Source organism: Periplaneta americana, chromosome 5, assembly GCF_040183065.1.
Source record: "Periplaneta americana isolate PAMFEO1 chromosome 5, P.americana_PAMFEO1_priV1, whole genome shotgun sequence".
NCBI lineage: Eukaryota > Metazoa > Arthropoda > Insecta > Blattodea > Blattidae > Periplaneta > Periplaneta americana.
This window is the reverse complement of record NC_091121.1, coordinates 99,243,018-99,265,110: the sequence shown is the minus strand read 5'-3', so window position 1 is coordinate 99,265,110 and position 22,093 is coordinate 99,243,018. Positions and strand designations below refer to the sequence as shown.

Here is a 22,093-nt window from a genome sequence, read left to right as displayed (position 1 = left end):
CTCCTGAACGTAAGGAACTATAAATGTATCTATCAGAAATCTATCAGAAATATTGACGTCATTGTTACAGAGAAATTTAGTACAAGGAATGGACGACAACTGACAGGGCCAATATGATTACAGTGAAAAGTGACTGTGTAAATTCCATTAACTTCATTGGTTGGCTTAAAAAATTCAAGGTACTGTATACATCTTCATTGCAAAGTTCCAAGCAAATTATTTAAAGTGGCTGAAAAGTGAAATAAAGCCCAGTGAGTTCATTATCATTGGTGATTTTTCAGAGAATTACAGTTTCATTATTCAGGATGCTACATAATATCATCACTGGAGTACTTCTCAAGCAACAATACACCCATTCACGGTATATTACAGAAATTCAGTTGGTGGTAATTTAGAGAAACTTTGTTTTTCAGTAATTTCGGAATGCTTAGTTCACGATAGTGCAATAGTTTATGTTTTTAAAGGAAAATGATAAAACATCTGAAACAAATAAATACCGAAATATTTAAAATATATGATTTCAGTGATGGAGCAGCTAGCGAATAAAAGAACGAAAGAACTCCGTTAATCTACTCAATCATGAACACGATTTTCAAATACCTGCGGAGTGGTATTTCTTTGGAACTAGTCACGGTAAAGGGCCCAGTGACAGTATAAGGGGTACAATCAAGCGACTCGCTGCAAAAGCCAGGAACTCTAATTTCAACTCCTAAAGGACTGTACAGTATGATTGGTCAAAATGCAATATACAGGGAATTATTGTGTCATTCACATCCATTGAAAAACATGATGCAGTAGTTACAAAATCTAAATCCTCAAAGATTTGCCGGCCTTAAGACTGTTCCCGGAACAAGAAGTGTTCATTGTGTGGTTCCAGTAAATGGAAAGTTTGCAATAAAACTCTATTCTGCTTCATCAGAAGTACCGCAACTAGTTGAAATCAGACGTGTGACGCGCACCGGTCGTCAACGCGGAAACCTTCTCGCAGTGACCAGCAGCAGTGATGGCGCATGGCGCAGCAGCATAGATCACCCTTTACACGGCGAGGTTTTTTAATTTATAACTTCCTTATTTTTGAAGATACCATTATCAAAATTTGACAACCTAATGAAAATGCTCAGTAAATTGTCATTTATTTTTTTTATGTGAATTGAAATATTCGATTTTAAGTAATGGCGTTTTTTTAAATATATTTTTGAATATCTTTAAACACAATTTTCAGAGCTGCACTGAATTATAGTATCTTAATAACCTATTTTGTAAGATATCTAACGATATTTAAAAAAAATATTGTAATTATTCCTATGGTCAGAAAATACATTTAAAATAGAGCTGTGCGCTCAAATATAAAAAGGCCTATTTTAACTACCCATTACATTTAAACGGTAGATGTCGCAAACATAATATTGTACATAATTAATATACAGGGTGTTTAAAAAATGCGGGGCATAATTTCAGGTATGTATTTCCCACATGTAGACAATCAAAAGAGTTCATCACAGCATGTGTCCGGAAATGCTTCATTTCCGAGTTATGGTCTTCACAACATTGAAATTCACCGAAACGTTTTTCTTTCCGCAGGTCGTTGCCGTCAAAGGAGACATTAAGAGGGCACTCTGACAGTTCATTCCGAGGCGAAGTGTTGTGTAGGCGTTAGACTGTGCGACATGTATTCAAATCAAGAGCTGGAAGAGATACACTTCATGTACGGTAAGGCGGACGGCAATGCTGCGCTGGCTCGTCGTTTGTACCAGGAGAGGTACCTACAGCGACAATGTACAGATCGGAAGACATTTGTATGTCTCCATTACCGTCTGTGCGAGTATGGAAAATTTAACTCTCCTGGTTTGGGAAGGGGACGACCAAGATCTACAACTCCAGAAGTACAGGAGGAGATTCTGGAGGATGTGAACATGACTCCTTCTACCAGCACACGAAGGTTAGCGTTGCAAGTCAATGTTCCTCATACGACTGTCTGGAGACTGTTGAAAGAGTATCAATTGTATCCTTATCATTTGCAACGTGTACAGGCCCTGTCACCAGCAGATTATCCTGCACGAGTTAGGTTCTGTCAGTGCTTCTTGCAGCAGTGTGGTGTAAATCCGAACTTTCCTGCCTTAGTATTATTTACAGATGAAGCACAGTTCACGCGAGATGGCATAACAAATTTCCACAATCAGCATATATGGGCGTATGAAAACCCACGTGCAACTGTTGCATCTCATCACCAGGTGCGGTTCTCCCTCAACATGTGGGCCGGTATCATTGGTGATCGATTAGTTGGACCCCATGTACTTGTAAACAGACTTACGGGGCAGGCGTACACAAACTTCCTGGAAAACACCATACCTCATGTTTTAGAAGACACTCCTCTGATCAATCGTCAACACATTCACTTCTTGCATGATGGCGCTCCTGCACACTTCAGTGGTACGGCTCGCCGGTACTTGGCTCGAAGGTTTCCTGATCGATGGTTAGATAGAGGTGGCCCAATTGCTTGGCCTCCACGCTCACCTGATCTGAACCCTCTCGATTTCTACTTGTGGGGCCATTTAAAATCATTGGTTTATTCGTCTCCGGTGCCTGATTTGGAATCCCTTCGGAATCGAATTGTGGCATGTTCTGAGGGCATACGCAATACTCCTGGAGTTTGGGATCGTTTTCGCAGGTCAATGAGACATCGATGTGAGGTCTGTATTCAAGCAGGAGGTGGACATTTTGAACATCTTCTGTAATGACATCGACCTGCGGAAAGAAAAACGTTCCGGTGAATTTAAATGTTGTGAAGGCCATAACTCGGAAATGAAGCATTTCCGGCCACATGTTGTAATGAACTATTTTGATTGTCTACATGTGGAAAATACATACCTGAAATTATGCCCCGTATTTTTGAAACACTCTGTATACGAAATAAAGAGTTGAATGTACAATTTTTAACAAATTTGGGGATACGAATGTTTTTTCGTGATACTGTTTTGCATGGAATTACCCATCTGAATTCTGTATATAAAATAAGAATTAATATAATATGTTCTGAATTTGTGAGATATAGTTTCTCAAGTCATAATAAAAAAAATTAGCGTACAGCGGTCAACGAGTAAAAAATGTTCCAATATAAATTAAATAATATATTTATACGTATATATTGATTCTTTAATAGAGAGATAAATTTTGGCTCTCGATGATACCTCAACGGGTTCAGACTGGGAACAAAGGAGTTCGCTCTTCATCGTCAGCTGTCTCTGAAATTCAAGCGAAAGCACACACAGACATGATATTACGTGAAATGCACAGCTTCAGAATCAATGTATAGATCTTATAATTATTTTATCTCTGTCTCTGTGCAATGTCACATTTCCAGGGGAGGAAAGGAGACGGCAGAAAGATTGCAATTCCTTTTAATACGTTGACTCCCATAACTAAGATAATCCACTTGACATTTAACAGTCACTGACCGGCAGACAAAAAATGTAAGATCTGTATAACATTGATACATAGCTAAGTGGGCCTATAGGGACCCAGGACTGTTTTTTTTTGTTTTACTGAATTTCAAGACAACGCTAATTCATTTAAAGTTTGTGTTACTGTAGTCTTTATACATATGTTCGTTTGGTTGTACTTTATTTACAGTTTGACTTTTTTATTATTTTATTTGTGTTTCTGATAATGTGGAAGAAAAGGCCTGATGGCCTTAACTACGCCGGGATAAATAAATAAACACACACACACACACACATATATATATACATACATACATATAAACAAATTAAAACACATTTGAAAGTAAGGCACGTGTTGAAATGTTTTCTCTCGTTGCCTCTTCTGTAGTTGTTTTGAATTGAGTTAATCCTGTCAGGCATTTGGCTAAGAAGTTCATTAATTCATGTAAGTGACGCTATGTAAAGATTCATCTTTATGGACGAGGAACGCTTATTAAAGACAATTCGTTTTGGTTGTCTATAGTTGTGTTTCTGAGATTTCCGAAAAGTCTAACAACCAGTTCAATTAAAAAAAGAAGCAGAAAAGGACAACCTGTGCAATGCCGGGTGATTTCAGCTAGTAAGTAAAAAAATCTTTATAAAAACGCATATGATCATAATACCGCAAGATATATATATATATATACTCAGATCCTTAAGGGGCTTAAAACATGAAGGGATGGGAGAAGAGGACAGCAAAATATTTTCATAAATAAGATCGAATAGATGTGACAGGTCTCTTACTGTAGAGTAAAGATCGAACTTCGCCATACCCGATAAAATGAACCGAACATAATGTGTGGTATGAAAATAAAATAATTATATTTGATTTATTAACAGATTGGATATTGTAAGCTAAATAATGTGTTGTATGAAAATGAACATATTTTACTTATAAACTGGTTGGATATTATAAGTTATGAAAATAAAACTATTATTTTCAAGTAAATAGGAATTTAATCTATATTATGGTGTTGATGTTACTCTATTTTCATCATCATTATAGTCTCACATCTATTACTGCTGAGCAACTGTGATTTATTTGCATATTACGTGAAGAATGTAATTAAACTTCCTGTCGGTAATTGGTATAGTAAACACTTTTATGCATTTTAAAAATATATAGAGTGTGATTTACTTACACGTATATTTCTGTTGATATTTAATAATAATTTGTAATAAAAATTATTTCTGCTTACAATTATATAAAATTTTACAAGATTTCTTCTAAATTCTTTCTTATATAAATCAAGAGGAAGGAGGGGAAGGTAGGACGGTCATCGAACTTGAAGGGCGAATTCGAACCAAAATGACATAATTGCTGAAACAAAAAAGTCTAATACAAATATGGTGTGTGGATAAGCTTCAGGGCTTCTACCGCGTTGTCTTGGTGTTGGTGGCTGACGTTTCGACCGCTGTGTTGTGGTCATCTTCAGAGCAGTTGTTGCATAAGGAAATAGTCTGCGAGCTCGTATATATACAGGGTGTTTCAAAAATACGGGGCATAATTTTAAGTATGTATTTCTCACATGTAGACAATCAAAATAGTTCATTACAACATGTGTCCGGAAATGCTTCATTTCCGAGTTATGGCCTTCACAACATTGAAAATCACCGGAACGTTTTTCTTTCCGCAGGTTGTTGTCATTACAGAAGATGTTCAAAATGTCCACCTCCTGCTTGAATACAGACCTCACATCGATGTCTCATTGACCTGCGAACACGATCCCAAACTCCAGGAGTATTGCGTATGTCCTCAGAACTTGCCACAATTCGATTCCGAAGGGATTCCAAATCAGGGATCGGAGACGAATAAACCAATGATTTTAAATGGCCCCACAAGTAGAATTCGAGAGGGTTCAGATCAGGTGAGCGTGGAGGCCAAGCAATTGGGCCATCTCTATCTATCCATCGATCAGGAAATCTTCGATCCAAGTATCGGCGAGCCGTACGACTGAAGTGTGCAGGAGCGCCATCATGCAAGAAGTGAATGTGTTGACGATTGATCAGTGGAGTGTCTTCTAAAACATGAGGTATGGTGTTTTCCAGGAAGTTTGTGTACGCCTGCCCCGTAAGTCTGTTTACAAGTACATGGGGTCCAACTAATCGATCACCAATGATACCGGCCCACACGTTGAGGGAGAACCGCACCTGGTGATGAGATGGAACAGTTGCACGTGGGTTTTCATACGCCCATATATGCTGATTGCGGAAATTTGTTATGCCATCTCGTGTGAACTGTGCTTCATCTGTAACTAATACTAAGGCAGGAAAGTTCGGATTTACACCACACTGCTGCAAGAATCACTGACAGAACCTAACTCGTGCAGGGTAATGTGCTAGTGACAGGGCCTGTACACGTTGCAAATGATAAGGATACAATTGATACTCTTTCAACAGTCTCCAGACAGTCGTATGAGGAACATTGACTTGCAACGCTAACCTTCGTGTGCTGGTAGAAGGAGTCATGTTCACATCCTCCAGAATCTCCTCCTGTACTTCTGGAGTTGTAGATCTTGGTCGTCCCCTTCCCAAACCAGGAGAGTTAAATTTTCCATACTGGCACAGACGGTATTGGAGACGTACAAATGTCTTCCGATCTGTACATTGTCGCTGTGGGTACCTCTCCTGGTACAAACGACGAGCCAGCGCAGCATTGCCGTCCGCTTTACAGTACATGAAGTGTATCTCTTCCAGCTCTTGATTTGAATACATGTCGCACAGTCTAACGCCTACACAACACTTCGCCTCGGAATGAACTGTCAGAGTGCCCTCTTAATGTCTCCTTTGACGGCAACGACCTGCGGAAAGAAAAACGTTCCGGTGAATTTCAATGTTGTGAAGGCCAAAACTCGGAAATGAAGCATTTCCGGACACATGTTGTAATGAACTATTTTGATTGTCTGCATGTGGGAAATACATACCTGAAATTATGCCCCGTATTTTTTAAACACCCTATATATAGTAGTCTCGATGGGGGGAGTACTTGCGGTGATAGGTCGTAGGTTCTTCTTCTGATTGGTCCTACGAGCTCGCAGACTATTTCCTTGTCCAACAACTGTTCTGAAGATGACCACAACACAGCGGTCGAAACATCAGCCACCAACACCAAGACAACGCGTTAGAAGCCCTGAAGCTTATCCACACACCATGTACACCAGCCGCGGAAGCCTACGCGAAAAATAAAACAAATATACTCGTCTTTGCTTCCTTTTCGACATAAATATTGTTCTATATGAAAAATTTGGTAACGTGTTTTTGAGAAGCCATTCATTTAATGCCCAATATGCTGGGTCATTGTGAGAGTGCATTATGATAATAAGCTATTGAAAGAATATTACTTTGTCCTTAATATGTATGTGCAGAATTATGATCCGAACAAATGTAACATTGTAAAATTCCTTTGCAGAACGAAAAGTTACATTTCTTCGAATCAAATTTCTTCATATTTAAAGGACAAAACTGAAATTCTTTAGATATTGTATTATCATAATACACTGCCCTCTTAAAATGACTAAACATATTAGGAATTAAAGCAATGGCTTTCGCAACACACTGTGAAATGATTTATATAAAACAATATTTATTAGAGTGCATCGCAAGTAGTGTAATTAATTTCAGGGGGTTATTCTTAGAGATATTAAAAAAAAAGGTGCTTAATACACTTTGATCTCCTTAGAAGTAGCTCTACAGTGATAGCGATTGAGAAAGCCTATTTGTATATTAGGAATAAATTTGAAAGATAAATGCTCTAAAAAATATATTATGTGACCTATCTCGTTCCTTTCATTGTGTATCGTATGCAATTATTCTTTTGAACAGGGTTCAAGTATTGTGGTTTACCAGCCCATAGTGCTTCTCTCTGGTTTGGAGTAAATTATATACCTCTCAATGAAAACAATTTTTTTTTGTATTTTTCTGCTTAAAAACAACAAAACTGAAAATGTAAATCATCTAGGAATAAATCGTGATAATAAAGTAAGTTCGAACGCCATACAGATAGTAGGTAGGGCTATAAGTAATAAGCATTGATTAATTATCTTGAGGAAATAACAGACTTTTTGTCAGGTAAATATTCACTTATGAGTTATATGCTTTCCTTTTTGTCATTTTGGCCATCGGCGTAGCTCAGTCGGCTAAGGCGCTTGCCTGTCGATCCGGATTTGCGCTCGGGCGCAGATTCTATCCCTGCTTGGGCTGATTACCTGGTTGGGTTTTTTCCAAGGTTTTCCACACCGTACGGCGAAAGTCAGGTAATCTATGGCGAATCCTCGGCCTCATCTCGCCAAATACCATTTCGTAATCACCACTTCCAACGACGCTAAATAACCTAGTAGTTCATAGAGCATCGTTGAATAACCGAGTAAAAAAGTAATTTCAGATACGATCTTGGATTATGGGGCCATGTCCCAAACATTAGTCTAATCTTGATTTAGTAAATCTGGTTTATTTTGGAGGAAACAATCGAGGGACATATCCTAGTGTAAGAGTATGTTGCTACCCTTCATAGTGAATTTTTAGTATCATTGGCAAGACATGACCTTCTTGCTCTAAAAGTTCCGTATTTGATAAGCTGTCAGGCATTAAATAGTGAAGTATAAACACGATTATGTTGATTATTAGAAGAGAACAATTCGCTCCGGCGCCGGGGATCGAACCCGGGTCCTTGGTTCTACATACCAAGCGCTCTAACCACTGAGCTACGCCGAATTTCAATCCACAGAACCGGATCGAATGCTCCTCCTCTAGTGTATTTCCCTTTGTGGCCTTACTCCAAGTTCGACATATAAGTTGAGATATATTAAGTCAATTGCCATTATACAAGGTGCGCACTCAATTGAGTCACTTGGTGGCCGGGATTCCACAGTATTATGCACTGTTGGGCGAAGAATCTACGTAGAGCTTAATTTTCTAATCTTTAATGATTAACTTGCTGTCTTTTACATCTCGTTACGCTTTAAACTAGTGGTACTCAGCACTCGCTGAAGTGGGTTAAGGGTAAGCGGATCAACGTGCAGCAGGAAGAGGTAGAGAGCATACCCGCCAGCACCCACGGATGCACCATAGTGCAGTCTCTTCTTCGCGGGTAAGAGACGTTAGCCCGAGAGTGCAATGTGCTGATGATCGTTGCTTTAAAGTATATCAAATATCGAATGTGGTCTTCCTCTTCACAATATAAAAATTGGTCTTCCCATTTGTTTGTGAAAATAACAGTTTTTTTGGTTTTTTGCTTGCGAAAGTTCCTTAGAAAGAGACATGTTTGTTACGTTAAACGTTACCTGTTCCACTACGAGATGCTACTGAGATACAGCATTGAGTACGGTAAACATGCCAATCGCCCCGTAGGGAGGAAGTGGTTTCCAAGACTCGAACCGAGTCCGACGAGTTCCACTTCTGCTTCGTTTAGCCATAGTTTATATAGGTTATAGGGTAGAACAGTCTCCCACAAAATGGTTAAAGACCTAAACAGGTAGGTGTATCCAAGATATCAGCTTGGAAAGCGACGAAATTGATAAAACTAATGCCATGGATGAATAATACAATATGAAACTTATTTACTCTTCCGTCTCAAGTGCTGGAGGCACTAATGTAGAAGCTGATCTCCCTGCCACTTGTTTTTATAAGGATAATTAATTACTCCATGCATCTAGCAGCACACCGAGTAGCGAAAAGAATAACTAATTACTTATTCCGCGCATCTAGCAGCGCAACAGGTGGCGAAAAGTTTAACAATGTGCATAACATATACCTCCTCCATACTGAAACTACCTAATTTAAAATAAAACATTTCAATTTATATTACTCACATCATCTTCCACTGAAAATTCTTATTGGAGCCATTAGGAAGATGAGAGACGGTCTATTTTACACTACGTTCCAATACAATTAATTAAATTACGAAAAAAATGGGAAAGAAAAGAAAACAAAAGGTTCGATAATTGAAATTGTATTGTTAGGGTATTTAGTATTTTTTATTTAATCTGGTAGAGATAAGGCCATCTGAATTATAAGTTACTAGTGTACAGTGCACTGGAAAAGTCTGCAAAATCTATTGAGATTAATTCATTAGAAAGGCCAGCCTTTGGGCAGAAGACTGAATGAAATTATTACTTTCTTATATGTTACAATACATTCCACAACACTATTTTTACAAGTTCTAGGAACATCACAGTTTAACATACACTGCATATACTCACACGTACCACTTACATCCAGGGGCAGAACATTTATTTCGCCTTCTTTGCAAGTTTCTGACTTCCATCTTGTCTTCTCAAATAACTGTCTCTAACGGATAAGTGGAGAACTCTGGTATTGTTACTTCGTCCGCGAGATTTCAGATGGTACTGACAAGAGTTTCACATCCTATTATATTCATCCATGCTTAGGCTTTAAAATAACAGTCGTCCACAAATTGAACGAAACGGACCATGTGCCTAGAATTCAATAGAAACGATAGAGACAAAGACCAACTTGTTTCTATAATTTAAAATAAATATATTATGCATTAGAGAGAATGGTCCACCGCTGTACAATAATGGTTAGCATGACTAACCATGCAACGAGCTCGCACGGGTTCAAATCCCGATTCGGAAAAGTTCCGGGTTAAGGCTTTTCTTAGAATTTTTCCTCACCCCAGTAAAAGCAAATGCTGGGTAACTTTCAGCGCTGGACCCTGGATTCATTTCGCTGACATTATGAAATTCATATCATTCAGACGCTAGATAACCATAGCAGTTGATAAAGTGTCCTAAAATAACCAATTAAAACAATCACAGTTCCGGGATTTATTACGTCTACAAGATGTCAATAGATTACAGTACCGGTACATTTTGTAATGGAATGTGTAAGTAGTGAGATTCTATTGTCGAAAAAAGACGTGCTGGATCACTTCTAAATGGACTGTTACTTGTAAATGCCACATTTCGAACGTGGCGTACAAATGCAAAGCAGCTTCCAGGAGTAGGCTACACCTATTATATTTGCTGTGTTCTTGTCAGCAAGTATAAAACATGGGTGATCGACAGTTAGGGTAACCGGTCATGCGGACGGAATCCCATACATTTGAATATTACGTCCGAATTGAGTCCGATCGCAACACTTTCGGATATTTGGAACATAAACATCAGTCTGTGAGACAGTATTTCATAACACTAATTTGTGATAAGTGATAACTGATTATCGACTTATGTGTGTACAGGTTAGATGTGATGTAACTGTTCAGGTTAATTAGAGAAGTAACATGAAAATCTACATAGTTTGGCAACAGTGCGTCGCCGGCTCACGTACCAAGAAACGCGCGCGAATAATATATAATAGTATATTAACTCCATATATGAAAAAAAAAATTAAGGATCATCAATGTGGTTTTAGGCGTAATACATCGATTATTGATCGGACTTTTTGTATTTGACGGATAATGGGGAAAAATGAGAGTATAAGGGTAGAGTACATCAGTTATTCACGGATTTCAAAAAGGCATATGACAGGGTAATGAGAGAAGTTTTATATAATATGCCTATTGAATTTGGCATTCCTAAAAATCTAGTTCGATTAATTACAATGTATTTTAGTGAAACGTACAGCAGAAGTCCGTATAGGCCAGTTTCTGTCTGATGCTTTTCCAAATCCCTGCGAGCTAAAGCAAGGAGATACACTATGACTTTCACATTTTAACTTTTCCCTAGAATATGTCATTAGGAAAGCCCAGAATGAGAGAGAGGTTTTGGTAGTGAACAAGTTATAACAACTGCTTGTTTACGCATATGACGTGAATATGTTAGGGGAAAATGCATAAACTATTAGGGAAAACACGAGAATTTTACTTGAAGCAAGTAAAGAGGTAGGTTTGGTAATAAATCCCGAAAAGACAGTATATGATTGTGTCTCGTGACATAGTAAGAAATAGAAATATCAAAACTGGAAATATATCTTTTGAAAAGTTGAAAAACTTCAAATATCTTTCAGCAACAGGAACAAATATAAATGGCACTCGGCAATAAATTAAACGCAGAATAAATATGAGAAATGCCAGTTATTATTTGGTTGAGAAGCTATTGTCATCCAGTCTGCTATAAAAAACTGAAAGTTACAATTTATAAAACAGTTATATTACCGGTTGATGTGTATGATTGTGAAACTTGGATTCTCACTTTGAGAGAGGAACAGAAGCTAAGGGTGTTTGAGAATATGCTGTTTAGAAAAATATATTTTGTAGCTAAGAGGGATAAAGTTACGGGAAAATGAAGAAAGTTACACAACGCAGAACTGCACGCATAGTTTTCTTCACCTGACATAATTTCTAACATTAAATCCTGACGTTTAAGATGGGCAGGCTATTTAGCACGTATGGACGAATCCAGGATGTGATATACAGTGTTAGTTGGGAGACCTGACGGGAAAAGACCTTTTGGGAAGGCCGAGATGTAGATGGGAGGGTAATATAAAAATAGATAAGAGAGAGGTGGGATATGATGGTAGAGACTGGATTAATCTTGCTGAGGATAGGGACTGATGACGGTCGTATGTGAGGGCGGAAATGAACTTCCGGATTCTCTATATCCCATTTGTAAGTAATAATAATAATAATAATAATAATAATAATAATAATAATAATAATAATAATAATAATAATAATAATAATAGTAACACTAATAGTACACAAAATTCAAAATACCGATAATGTAAATTGTAAACAATTTTAATAATAACACCCTTGACAAAATTCTGCTAATTTAAACTGAATGAATGAATTTTCATTTATCGAATACCCGCTTCAGTATCATTTTATCACACTGTCAACTACCTCCAGTCTCGTTGGTCGGTCGGCCTGCCGGTCGGTCGTCCTTGAGAATTCCGTTCTTCGATTGTCGCTTCCCTACGTATACTTCCTCTATCACCTACGGTAGTACCCGAGATCATCGGAGGAGAGCTTTATTCGTAATCTTCGATTCCTCCGTCAGTAGGATTCGCTCCGTTGAACAGCACTACTCATAAACCCACTTAACGACCATGATAGCGTCAAATTACGTACCGGATTCACTAGTAGTTCTAATTAATTTTAGTAAAATGTTTTCAAATTTGAAGAAATTTTAGAAATTGGATTCACTATGCCGGACAGAATTTGGAATTTTCTTGGTAAATTCAATTCAAGTAACCTTTTGTACACAATATTAATCTCGGGGGTTTCCTTGTATCCTTCTTCAGATTAGAAACCGGCATAGTCAGGACTACCTAGAGAATGGAGATAATTCTCTTTCAGGACACAGACAGTCAACAACTTGAAGCTCGGTTTCTTATACAGGCATACGCTTATAGAAGAAATGTTGTTTATATCTGTAAGTACCTGAACTTAAACCGCTCTTTAATTGCGATTAATTAAGAAAACTTATATACTGTTGACAGTAAAACATAAAAATTATAGATACTATGCATAATACTTACTCCACAAATCCATTACAAACCAAAATTAGTATCAATAATGGAATATAATAACAAAAATAGTAACAGTAGCAGTAATAATAATAATAATAATAATAATAATAATAATAATAATAATATGTAATTATAAGGAAAATACTGATAAGTTAATGAAAATATAGATTAACAAAAACTTATTTAATTAGTAAAAAGGAATTGAAATATTACTTTCTTGAAATAATATTCATTGACTTATTCTTTGTTTGTTTTGTTTTCTTTAATTTGTTTGTATATTTATTTATTTATTCTGGTAGAATTAAATTCATAAGGCCTTTTCTTCCACACTATTAGAAGTGAAATATACATTCAAACAATAAGAACTAATAGTAATACTTAAATATAAAATTATTATCTTCGAAATTAAGAAGCCTACATATAATGAAATATGACTAAACATTACATACTTCAGTAATTTATAATATTTATATCCTAATTCTGAGGTAACAGTGTAATGTGGATTTCTTCAAAACCGCCACTAAGTATTTTCATCGTCGATGTTTCAAATATGAATCAGTACGCTCTGATACATACTCGTACATACGACCATGTGAATGGAGTTATGCAGCAACAGTCCATTTAACAATTTTGTAAGATTGGGATTTTGGTATCATCTGTAAGCAAATAGTTGAAACTATCGTAAAAATATGTGAATATTTAGTACCTTCTTTTCCACCCTCAATATTGAGTTTTAGTTCTTGCTTACTTGTTTTCCGTCCTTTTTATTCTGTGAAAGGAAAACAGTAGCCTATTTAGTTTTTTATTGAAAAATTATAATTATTTTAATACTCGTATAATGGTAAAGATGTTTTGTTTGCTTCTGAACTTATTTTATTTTATGCTCAGAGTCGGTTAGTTTTGAATAATATTAATACTTTAAATTTATAATTCAGTTCAAATAAATATCTATTTGCCTCTAAAAGGTGATTTTACTGAATGGTCTGTTGTTGCATAACGCTGTCTCGGTAATAAAACCACAAAATTTACAGGAATGTTCTTCAATTAAAGACAAACACAAAAGCAAAAGAATCGAATTTTCTAACTCAAATAGTTCTTGAGATATAAACCAAACGGGATTTGTGATCAGACAGTGTGTTGGAGTACATCAGACGTAATGGTCATTTGTTTACTATACGCATGTCAAGGACATGGGCAAGATTACGATTTGTTGTCTATCAGATTTCACTTTGCGAGCGCTGTGGTTTGAACGAATGTCGTATGTGTAAGAAAAATCCTCTGTAAGGCGTGTACGTTGTACATGGCATAATTTCCTACAGGAATGTGAAGTTAATACTAGGCTATACAATAATTAATGATACAAACACAAACAATCAGAAATATGAATTACACTACCAATTCATTAATAAATGAGTAGTAGGCTATATCCTGACACCATTTCAAAATTTTTACATATTGACGAATTAAAAAAAAAAACTAAAGTAACTAAAATATGTTTTGTTTTTACACACATAGGCTATACAAGCATCCACATTTGTCCTTATTCTTGTAAGTTTCAAACTTTTAAATTTTCTAATTTTCTCTTTAAATAATTCTTCAATGTCAGTCTTGCTGGAAACTATCCACACAAGGTGCATATAGAGGTACTTGTATAGGTGTTAAATTCAGAAAATTAAAATATATTTAATTATATGGTTATGTCTCACATTGAATACTAATAACACAAAAGTTTAATATCGAAAATAGTTTATGCGTATTTAATGAAGAGAAGAGGTTGCTTTGGTATAATTGTAAATTTCTAATTTAGAACGATGAGTCCACCGAGTTAGCTCTGTTATAGTACGTCTGCCTTCATACTACCCGATTCAGGTTCGGTTCCCGGCTGTGTCAGATATTTTCGTGTAAGATTTCTACTTCGGGACTAGGAGAGATGGCGGTGCACAACTTCTCATTACTAGATTGTGGACCAACACGCCTCAGTTAAGCCCCAAATCTCTCCGCAGTGCATACGAAGAGAAAGCACATGTGATTCGCCCGTCGGACAAGGTGCGGGAATTTCTCGTAACGAGCGTTTATTCGAATCGATTTCGTCCGGTCAGTAGTGTACACACGGTTCGATTTTTTTCCGGCACATATTGAAATTTAAGTTACACATGGAAAACATCTAACCGTGTGTGCACAACTTCAGCAACATTTCAAATATAGAACATAATTGTTTTCCCTTTAAGAAAAGAAAGTTGACTGTAATATTTTGAATATTATTTCATGCACAGAAAATACATTACGTGTATCAGATATCCCATTCGATGTAATTTTACTTGTAATTGTCGATTTGTGTGTATATAAAATATTTGACATGCTATCGCAGGTGAAAGAGTTAAGTGGGCCACTCTGTATGTGTGAGAAGGATAACTATAAGACAAACTTGAACTCATCATATTTAACTCACAGATTCGCTACTTAGTCATAAATACACAAGTCACAGCTGGAACTATAACTTTGTCTCATATCGTGAAAATTCTCTTCACAGTCACTACTTGCTGCTAGTGAAGCACATAACTATCCTTACTTAACAGCTGATAAGAAGAATGTTTCTGAAGTTGGGAATTCTGAAGAACAGTACACAACTGTGGACGTTTTTAGAAGATATGTGGATCCTGTTGTCTTCTCAATCTACCTTGTCATCGGTTTCTTGTTGAATGGTGCCGTTATTATTATGTTCATTCGTAGTGAAGAAATAAGAAAACCTGCAAACGTCATGATCTTGAATCTCGCTATCTTTGACATCCTGAATCTTGGAATCAGCGGTCCTATCCAGTTCTTGTGCTTGTATGAGCACAGTTACCCGATGATGATAACTGGATGTAGATTACAGATGGCAATTAGTGAGTTACTGAGAGCGGGCGCTGCCTTGTCTTTGGTTGCCCTTAGTATCCAGCGTTTCTTCATCACCATCCCTAACTTTCAACGTTACAGCTCAAAGAGTTCAAACATCTATCTCGCAGTCTACATCTTAGCAATATGGCTGCTAGCAACGTTAGTATCACTCCCAGTAGCGTTAGTAAGGGAAGTGTATACATACTTGTGCTCCATGGACGTACAAGATCCGTACCCGACAAAAGTAATGGTGATTATCAACTTTCTTTTCTACTGTGCTCTTCTACCACTTTTGATGTTTATGTTTAGCTTTGTAACTGCTAGAAGATTGAAAAGAAGTGTAAGGGAATTTAGAGATATAGTACAAAACCAAAAAAGAAACAGAAGTGCAAATGTTGTGATTTTTTGGTCTGTATTGTTCGTTATTTGTTTTATTCCTTACAAACTGTGTTGCGTTGATGTTGTGTACTGGCTCACACCAAATTATTATGAAGACTCTGTTGGCGTTGCGTTTGTGGTATCGAAGTATTTCCTGTTTGCTAATGCATGTTTTAATCCCTTAGCTTTGTATTTCTGTAGTGGAACATTCAAAACATTATTTAGAAAATATTTCTCTTGTTTTAGATAGAAATGTGTTAATATGAAATAAATTGGAGTACAGTATTTTATAATTTAAAATTTCAGAATATATTCTTCTTCTCCTTGTTAATAATACCCATAAGGCAATAACTAAAGACAGGCAAAAAATGAGATTTCATATTGTAAGCCATTCCTTCTAGCGGTATGGGAACCAGGATTTTCACGATTCACTATGTGCAGAATTCAATTAGAGCCAAAAAAGTTTATATTTAATAATATTAGGTAAATTTTCATATTAGATAAATATCTTCATATTTTTCACTCTTTGCACGATTTTTCCCTTCCGTTATTATTTCATTAACTACAACTGAAGAGGACTTTTCAGATAATATAAGGTGACAATAGAGATGTTTTCCAAAAGAAACACTAGAAAAGACCAAGCAACCCACTTCACCAACATTTCGGGATATCCAAGGGCAATTGACGTCTCCAAATTTCCATAGTGTCATTACACTCGCAGCGTTAATGAATTCGAAAAGCCAGACAAAAGAAGTGGTTCCAATTCTAATTGTGCTTATTCTTTCGAATCCAGTGAAAGTCTTTTCAGTGTTGCCACGTCTACTTATGTACGTGTAAATTAATATTTAAAGGGATTTCGACCACGATTTTGCTGTCTAGGCCTACTTAATTTCTCCTCTTTCTGCAACTTCATTGGTTCGCACATACACATCGTATACATTTCTGAAATCAAATTGGCTAAGAGACAATTTAATTCTGAATTCATTTTACAAGCAACTAATAAATCTGAGGCAATATGGTCTGTAATAAAAAATCCAACGAGTTCAAATGACAGTGCTTCTGATTATATTAAGAATATATCTGCTGAGTGTTTTAATGATTTTTTTATCAATAAGGTTAGTGACATTATTAATGGTATTGAACCCAGCGTAAATAATTTTAGTACTTTTTTAGATTTAAGTAATATAAATGGTTCTTTTAATTCGTTTAATTTTAGAGAATTTTCAGTTGAGAATGTGCATAAAAAATTTTTTATCTCTAAGTAATAATATAACCTTGGACATTTTTGGTATTAATTCTGTAATACTTAAGTTAGCTTCGCCTTATATTTGTGAACCATTAAGTATTTTATTTAATAAGTGTATTAGAATGTCTTATTTTTCTAAAATCTTGAAATATTCTAAAGTTATTCCGATTTTTAAAAAAGGTGTCAAATCAGATATGGAAAATTATAGGCCAGTGACTATTGTACCTATAGTAGCCAAGGTGTTTGAATCTCTTATTAATGATCAGATAATTAATTATTTTGAATCCAATAATTTATTTTCTACTTCCCAATTTGGTTTCCGTAAAAATCGTAATACTTGTGATGCTGTTCTTTCACTAGTAGGTGAATGTTTGAAAGGTCTTGAAAAGAAAAAATCTGTTTTATGTAAATTTTATGATATGACAAATGATTTTGACACCATATCTCACTATACTCGTATATTAGCCGACAAATTAATGTTTCATGGTTTTAGTTCAGAGGCAAAGAATCTTATAAATTCTTACTTAAATAATAGATTACACTGTATAGCTTATAATGGTTCACTATCACAGTTCAAGTCTTTAGTATATAGTGTACCTCAGGGATCTGTTTTAGGTCCTATATTTTTTATTATTTTTATTAGTGATTTACTTAGTGTTGTTAATAGTAACTCTCTAAACCCTTATCCATTTGCTGACGATGTGGCTATTCAGCTAGCTGTTGATTGCTATTCTGACTCTCAAGATTTGTTAGATGAGAATGATATCTTAATGAAGTCATGGTGTTCTTCTAATTATTTATGTATTAATGAAAGGGTAACCTGGTAGAGTGTAAGAGAAGGCCCTACGGCCTTAACTCTGCCAGTATAAATAAAGAATTATTATTATTATTATTATTATTATTAAAGTAAAGTGACAGATCTTAAATTTAGCTTAGATAGAAAAAGTGTTGCTTTTCATAATAACATCAAATTTTTTAATATTCATATTGAATGCGGTTTGGGGTGGGATAGCCATATCAATATATTTTCAGGTAAGATATCTAAAGGAATATTTATGTTAAGATGTTTGTCCAAAACTGTGCATATAAAAGTGCTATTAACAGTATATTTTTCATATATTCATAGTCATTTTCAATATGGTGTTTTATTATGGGCAAATCATAGTTCAGCTTTTAATATTTTTAAATTACAGAAGAAAGCAGTGAGAATTATTTGTGGGTTTTGACCAAAAGAAAAATTGTAAACCTTTATTTCAATCCTGTAAAATTCTCACTCTTCCACCGCCATATATATTGCAGTGTTTGTTATATACCAAAGTGAATATTGATAATTTTCCTTTGAACTTGAATTTTCACGAACACCACACAAGAAGTTGTAACGATAGAAGACTTCATTTATGCAAATACAAGACTACATAAAACCGTTTTTATATGTCTCTGAAGTTTTATAATAGCTTAACAAATTCAACGAAAGATTTAAATTACGATTCATTCAAATCGTTAATTAAAAGAAAATAGTATGAACACAGCTGGTATAGCATTAACGAATATTTTAACTTGGCAAATAATTTTGTATGATTTTATTTATATTGACGTTGCTATGCATAATGTACTTATCTCCAAGCAATAAAGTATCTATCCACCCACCCACCCACCCACCGATCTATCTATCTATCTATCTGTCCGTCCGTCCGTCCGTCCGTCCATCCGTCCACATCCATCCATCCATCCATCCATCCATCCATCCATCCATCCATCCATCCATCCATCCATCTATCTATCTACCTACCTATCTATATATCTACCTACTACCTACTTATCTACCTATCTACCTACCTACCTATATTAACTAAGTATAATCCTTTGCCAGAAAATATAGACAAGTTACTTGTGTTATATTGTAACCAGTGTTGAGTCCAGGCAATGTAAAACCTTTTTTCTTCTCTTGACTGTAAAAATTGAGTTATCTAGATGTTACATTCACATGAGGATTTGATGATGCTGACATATTGTTTAAATGCAGATTTATTACATTTTATTTCATAGCATATTAAAAAGTCAAAGCTATAAAGGTCTATGGGCTTATTTTGTAAATAATGCTGAAAACGTAATCCAAATAATATTTCAGCTCTATGTGCTGACGCTCTATCCACTAATCCACACCGGATTTCAATTCCGATCCCAGATTGAATCCTCTCAGTTTTAGCTCCACCTCTTAGTTTCCCTTTTATTGGCCAACCCTCATGCACTGTGTCACAGAAGCACAATGTCCAACACACTAATGTGCAGAGGTGCACTCATTACGAGTGGCTAAGTGGCCGGTATCCGACTCTGACACAGTGCCAGAGAGAATTTTTCTCCGCTCCATCGATCCTTCATCTAATCCGAATGGTTTAGAAACGATATTTTTAGCAATGAAATGCATATTGCGGGTAAAATAAATTTCATATTTTGATAAATTTTTCTTAATATTTTTCCGGTCTCTAGCAAAAACTAATAAATTACAATGACTGTGTTTTCCTTTTTTAAGTCCAGTAATTTGAATATTTCCCATTATGTGGTTAACGTTTTGTTTTTCGTGGGATCCTATACTATGGTAAGTTTCCGGCTCTTGAGATTTTAGTACACATATAAGTGCATATTTCGGTATTTTAAGTGAATATTTGCATCCATATTTTCGGGTTATAGTGCATATAATTCTCAACACTAGTTACTACATTCTTTACAAGTATCTTTATGTACCACATCGCTACTCTTGTACAGATTAATTTCCGCGTGACAAGTACAACGGTTTATTTCATTCTGTACAAACAGGGAAGGAAAGTAAAGAGAGAAATATTTGGAAACAATGCGCTCTCATATGCAGGATTTCACCGAAGTTGCGTACGTAAGGCTCATTAGCGTGTGATATCCATTTGCGGGCGTCAGATGTCACCATCTATTTGCTGATCACAATAGAAAGTGACAGGCGAGCGACAAGCAGTACAATTTATTTTATGGTGCGTGAAAATCGTTTGCGAAATGAAGCAACTAACCAACCCGTATGAATACAGCTCCCATTCCAGCGCGACAAAGTGTCTAAAATATTTCCATAAATATTAATGGCACACAAGACAAGCCTTAAACAGTGCGGTGATATATAAACATATTCTAAAAAAAAAATACTGTGTGATATGATTGGAGAAAAATATTATTTCGCATAGTCATTACGTTTAAATTAAACAGATATTTGCTATAGCTTTCACCGTCGCGGACGCCACCGCCAGCGCCATCTTATACCAAGATGTCTGCGAAATTCACTATCATAGCCGTCGCCATTGTCACTTACATTGCCATTGTAGCCTTTATCACCATCACAAGAATTAAAAAAGTCTATCTACCACTTTCACTGCAACCTAGTACTAAATCTATATATATAATTTGAACTGGTAATGGAAATTACGGGAAAACGGCTGAACGGATTTTAATAAATGGCCCCTCATTTTGAAGCTTGGAACCCAAAGTTTTTCGGAAAAGTGGTAGTTTTCAGTGAAATGTCAATTTTCCTACATAATTTTCCTATTTTCCAAAATCCATCTGTTGCCAGCTTTGAGAACTAATTTTTATCGAATCACGGCCGACTTGATTGAATTTCAGAACAAAACACAAACTACAATAAACAATAGGCTATTACACGAAGGCCATGACCTGCAGGATTTCCGACATATTTAGAGCTCAATTCAATTTGTTATTAAAAACTGATTCTGCAGTGTATAACAATTTTCTGAGTACAGCTGTGTATTGGATATTCAAATCTACGAAACTTGAGGTGGTTTGATGACATTATTAGCATTAGAAATTAAATGTTATTATAGTTAATATCATGATGCATCATTTTTCATTAATTGTACATAATATTGATGCTATATTGATGACATGAAAGTGAAACTTTTGAGGTTACGTAAGTAAATGTAGAGAATATCTTAATTTAGATCTTCATTTCTATAATTTACTGAGTGGCTGCTATATATAACTACAAAACTTAAGTAAGATAATAATATTGTTATTAAAAATCAAATATTTTTATACTTATTAGCCCAGTGGGGTTGGGTCTTTTTCATATACTTAATGGCGGTGTAGTGTAGATATTGATATGTGTCATTGTCTTCAGTCTTGACTCGACAGAGCGCAAAAATTACAGTTCCTAAGGAAAGATCAAAATAAGAGGCCTAGAAAATTTTGTAGTCTCTAGATCATTTCAGCAAGATCTCTTAGTAGGATAAAATGATTTTAGGCTCTACATTTCAAGTTCTACATGCAGCAGCTATAAGAAATTGCTATTGTTCGAAAGCTTAGCAAACCTGACTTTTTTTAACTTTTGCCTACAATCCACAATGACCTGAAATAGCTACTGCTTTCTTCCTGACATTGATACTTGCGTTTTCGCGTTGAAACTCAAAACCTGAAGTTGGATAGGTTCAAGAAAAAGTATTTGGCCTAAAAAATCCATTCAGAGGGAGTATGTTTCATTATTATGGAAGCAAATAACTATTAAAAAGACAAGTATTCTTCATTGAAAATAAATCTGAAAAATGTTTATTTGAACATCTAACGAACTTAGTTTGCAGCAGAATTTGCTGCACAAGCCACTAGTTTTATATAAAAGAGAATATTATTAAAACAAAGCAGGCTTATTATCCGG

The 22,093-nt window shown here is 35.6% G+C and overlaps 1 protein-coding gene and 1 non-coding gene across 4 annotated transcripts in view; both read right to left on the bottom strand.

Moving 5' to 3' along the window:
- The window catches only part of LOC138700043 (neuropeptide CCHamide-1 receptor-like), a 172,226-nt gene that overhangs the window by 105,206 nt on the left and 44,927 nt on the right, over window positions 1–22,093 (bottom strand). The window lies entirely within an intron of this gene.
- On the bottom strand, window positions 8,117–8,189 carry TRNAY-GUA (transfer RNA tyrosine (anticodon GUA)). Its single transcript has one exon. It is a non-coding gene; the product is annotated as a tRNA-Tyr (tRNA).